Here is a 5,422-nt window from a genome sequence, read left to right as displayed (position 1 = left end):
CTGACGCTGGGACGCGTGTCTCACCCGGACAAGGCTCCGCGTGCTCTCCAGCCCAGCCCCGCGCGTAGCTAGCCGGCGCGGCACCGACCACGCGCCGCCCAGCCACGCGCGCAGCCGTGCCGCCCAGCCCCGCTCTCCTTCCCTGCACAAAGACTTCGTACCCGTCTCGCCTTGCACACTCGCAGTGGCAGGGGCGCAGCGGAGCTCCACAAAGCCGACACCATCCAGTCCTACGACTACGGGGTGAGTTTTCGCTTCCCTCTCTTCCTTCGAGTTGTGTCAATTTCCCCCAATTTGGTGCTAATTGAGTGCGCAAATCAAGCTAGGGTTTCAGCGAAGGATCTCCAATTGTTATGCTACTCAGTGGGATGCTTGTACTGTTTGGCTTAGCTTGTGTGTGCTGTCCATGATGGTTAGGCTGTGATGCTGTTGCTTGTTTGGTGGGGGAGTGACTAGACTGGACATGTTCTTTTCTGTGGTGTTGCTTGTGGGATTTGGTGTAGCTATTGGAATGTTGTGTTGGTTGCTTGTTACCTGATTAGACTTGTGATGCTAATCTCCCGTGATATGTTTCTTCTTTTGTAGAGCAAGACTTATAAGAAGGGATCCGGAGCTCCTTAGTGACCCTGATCGTCTTCGTCGGTGTCGGTGCTGTGGTCGTGCCTGTACTGCATCACCACGCCACTGCACCGACTCGCCACTGCACCGCTAGCCTATCTCCACCACCACCGTAGGTATAATTGAGCTCTCTTCCTTATCGTTGTCGTACGTAGATTGGTATAGCCTAGTTAGGTGTCTCCCGTCCGAAACAGATACTGTTTGAGCTATGTGGATCTCTACATAACTATAGCCGTATCTATTTTGGATTGTCCACGTTTTTTTGACAGCCTGCGGATGCGTAGATGGGTTAGTTTTCATGTTCTGCTCGGATCCAAGATGAAGTTTTTGCACCACCTCCCTATTGTTCTTCAGATACACACTCTCCCTTGTAGGACGTGTATCGGGAGAGCAGCGGGGAGGTGCTGCCAAAATTTCGTCTTGGATTGGAGTAGAGCATGAAAACTAACCTTATCTACGCATCTGCAGGTGGGATTAGGACCTATCCTCACCTATTAGACAGTAGACACGCCGTGCAAATTCGATTGATGGTTATATTAGTCCATTATGTGTATATGCTAGAGGATGGATAACCGTGAGTGGATGTACACGGGACACCCAAGTCAGACTCAAATGACCCGTGAATGGATGGATAAGACCGAGAAATTTTTGGAACATGCATTTAAGGCAGCTAAGGGAGCGATAGACACGTTCTGTCCCTGCCGCCAATGTGAGAACAAAAAAAGAAGAACAAGGGAAGTCATGATGAAGGATCTTTGCAAGTATGGATTTATGACAAACTATACCCGGTGGGTGTGCCATGGTGAACCCTATTGTCCTAGAGAGGAGTCCGTGAGACAACACTTGGAGTCATTTGATGGTGATGGCGGGGTAGCAGGATGGTTAGGTGACTATGAGGATGCGACGTTCGCGGAAAGGCCTATGGAGGACGAGCACGAGGATGAGGAGGAGCCAGAGCCGAGCGCTAAGGCGTTCTTGGCCATGTTAGAGTCGGCTCAAAAGCTCCTACATGAGAAGACAACGGTTTCTCAACTTGATGCCATTGGGCGTCTACTAGGGTTGAAGTCCCAGCGCAACATGACTCGAGCCTGCTTCGATGATATGATGGCAATTATTGGGGGCCTAATTCCAGAGGGTCATCATCTACCGAGCAGCCTGCACGAGTCAACGAGACTCCTTCGGGCACTAAAGATGCCATATGAGCAGATACATTGTTGTCCGAAGGGGTGCGTCCTATTTAGGGAAGAACACAATGATGCAAAGTACTGTCCAAAGTGTAAATCCTCTAGGTATGTAGAGGTAGACAAAGGTGATGGAAAGAAGCAGTAGAATGAGAATATCCCCATGAAAGTCCTAAGACACCTTCCGATCATACCGAGGCTCCAACGGCTATTCATGTCCGAGGAGTCTGCAAAATAGATGACATGGCACAAGAATGGCGTTCGATACAATCCTGATAAGATGGTACATCCATCAGATGGTGAAGCATGGAAAAGCTTTAATGCCAACCATCATGACAAAGGTGAAGAGGCACGTAATGTACGTGTTGCGCTAGCAACGGATGGGTTTAATCCTTATGGAATGATGTCGGCCCCATACACTTGTTGGCCTGTGTTTGCTATCCCCCTCAATCTCCCCCCTGGTGTCCTACTTCAACGGCAAAACATATTCTTGACGTTGATAATTCCTGGACACCCGGGAAACAAAATAGGTGTGTACATGCAGCCTGTTTATGATGAGTTGATCAAGGCTTGGAATGAAGGCTTATTGACTTACGACCGAGCTACAAAGAAGAACTTCAGAATGTATGTTTGGTATCAGTACTCCATGCATGACTTCCTGGCGTATGGGATATTTGTCGGCTGGTGTGTCCATGGGAAGTTTCCATGCCCGATATGCAAGACAGCTGTACAGTTCATTTGGTTGAAGAATGGTGGCAAGTTCTCATCGTTCGACAAGCATCAACAGTTCCTCCCTCTTGACCATGCATTCAGAGGAGACATCAAGAACTTCATGAAAGGTGTCACGGTGACCGATCCTATACCTCAAAAGATGACTAGTGCCCAAGTTCATGCTCAGATAGATGCTCTCGTGGTCCCAATGCAGAAAGATAATCCAAAGAATGGTAAAAGAATGAAAGTTAATCCAAAGAAAGATCACTTTGTGGGCTATGGTGTGGAACATATGTGGACTCATAAGTCGGGGTTGGAGAGGCTTCCCTATTTTGATGACCTTCGCCTTCCACACAACATAGATATAATGCACACTGAGAAGAATGTCGCTGAAGCACTTCGGGCAGCACTCATGGACATTCCTGACAAGACAAAGGACAACCCTAAGGCCAGAGTGGACATGGCAACACTATGTGACAGACCAAAGCTACAAATGATGCCTCCAAGAGACGGCAAATCATGGAAAAGACCTAAGGCCGATTACGTCTTGGAAAAGGCGCACAGGACAGAAGTGATAAAATGGATGCAGACGTTAAGTTTCCCTGATGGGTTTGCAGTGAATCTTAGGAGGGGAGCAAACCCAGATACTGGCCGAGTCTTAGGGATGAAGAGTCATGACTTCCATATATGGATTGAGCGGCTTCTTCCTTCGATGGTTCGAGGCTACGTCCCTGAGCATGTCTGGAAGGTGCTGGCAGACTTGAGCTTTTTCTTCCACCAGCTTTGTGCCAAGGAGATATCTTTGAAAGTGGTTGAGGAGTTGGAAAAAACAGCACCTGAGTTACTCTGTAAGATGGAGAAGATCTTTCCACCTGGCTTTTTTTTTGTCGCTGCAGCATTTGATTTTGCACCTCCCGAATGAGGTACGATTGGGGGGCCCGTGTAGAACCGTTGGTGCTATCCAATCGAGAGATGTCTAAAGACTGTTCGCTAAAAATGTGGAAACAAAGGTAGGATTGAGGCTTCCATAGCAGAGGCATTCATTCGTGAGGAGGTGTCAAACTTCACAACATCATACTATAGTGAGAACCTTCCAAGCGTGCATAATCCACCCTCTCGTTACAACAAGGATGAAAATGAATCGACCCTCAGCCTATTCAAAGGGCAACGCGGGAGATCAAGTGGAGCAGCCACAAAGTTCTTGACCAATGCAGAGTGGCACAAGATCATGCTCTACGTATTGACAAACCTTGACGAAGTCGACAAGTATCAGAGGTAAATTCTCGATGAACTTGTTACATACTTCGTAAATTTTCTGCATCCAACCTTGTTGCTTGTTGGTGTAGGGAATTTTTTGATCAATACTGGCATCATTCAAGGCCACCTTCTGACCATGAACGAGAGACCCTTCTTCAACATAGTTCGCCTGATTTCATTACATGGTTCCAAAGAAAGGTACCTTCTGACCAACTTGGCTCGTTCCAAGTTTGGTGTTTCTAGTTGCCTAATTTCTTTTCTCATGCTTGAGCTTGCAGTGCCAAAGGGATTTGACTATAAGTGCTGAATTACGACAAGTGGCTAGAGGCTTTGACTATAAGGTCTCGTCATTTAACGCTTATGATGTGAATGGATATCGCTTTCATACCACAAGCTATGAGAAGAATCGGCCCAATCCAAGGACGACGAATACCGGAGTATTTACGCCTGGAGAAGTTGAGCTAGGCGCTCAGCAAGAGGACTATTATGGCATAGTTGAAGAAATATATGAGCTCCAATACCATGGAGAAAAAGCACCTAAGTCAGTCATATTCAAGTGCTAGTGGTTTGATCCTGCAATATTGAAAAAGTCCCCTAAACTTGGGATAGTCGAAACTAGACAGGACATTTTCTATCAAGGAGAAGATGTATATATTGTGGCTCAACAAGCTAGGCAAGTTTATTATTGTCCATATGCGTGCAAAACTGACCCACGTCTTCAGGGTTGGTATATTGTGCACAAGATATCACCACATGGTAAATGTCCTCGCCCAAATGATGATGACTACAACTTGAACCCACCCATGCATGACGAGGAGTTCTATCAACAAGACGAGGGGCTACCAGGGATGCTCGAGATAGACTTAACCGGAGAGATTGAAATAGAAGTAGACGAGGAATGGGTTGTTGACAAGGAAGCTGCAGATGAGGTGCATGATCCGAGAGACTTGAAAATGCTTGAGGGACTACAACTAGACAATGACAGTGATGAGGATGAGGCCGTTGACAATTTGGAGGCTCTTGATAGTGATGACGATAGCTATTGTCGAGATAATCCCGATCATGAAGAATATTAGAAATACATGTAATATGTTATGTAATTACATTATATTTATTTTGCATCCTTTGCTAAGTACTTCTCATTTATCTATACTAATACTACTTTATTCTTTTTAATTGCAGGTGATGGGGCCCACTAGGAGGTGTCGCTCGGCTTACTCGAGACCGAGGGACACGCCAGCGGCTGAGGAGACGGAGACGGAGACGGAGCCGTCAGAGAGGCAGAGGAGGGCGAGAGGCAGGCCCAGGCTAGAGCCATCGGCTGACCACGACCTTGGCTTCTCTCGCTCTTCTAGGGGCGACGACGTCCCTCCACAGATGTACGATGAGGTCCCGCCCGAGTCCGAGGAGGGGGTTCCACACACGTCTGAGGAGGGGGTATGGGGTTCGACTTCCTCTGCAGGCTCTAAAACCTATAAGCGAGGTCCCAGCCAGCTCCCGAAGCGACCCATTCCTGTTGACCGCCGCCCACTGATTGCACCCGAGGGGGATAAGTAAGTAATTTCATATGTTGTCATTTGGACCAGGCTAGTTGCAGCGCGAGCGGGGCCGGCCTTTTTTTTTTTTTTTTTTTTTTTTTTTTCTTTTTTTTCTTC

Source organism: Sorghum bicolor, chromosome 5, assembly GCF_000003195.3.
Source record: "Sorghum bicolor cultivar BTx623 chromosome 5, Sorghum_bicolor_NCBIv3, whole genome shotgun sequence".
NCBI classification, from domain to species: Eukaryota; Viridiplantae; Streptophyta; class Magnoliopsida; order Poales; family Poaceae; genus Sorghum; species Sorghum bicolor.
The sequence above is the reverse complement of the archived record's forward strand: the minus strand, read 5'-3'. Positions refer to the sequence as shown.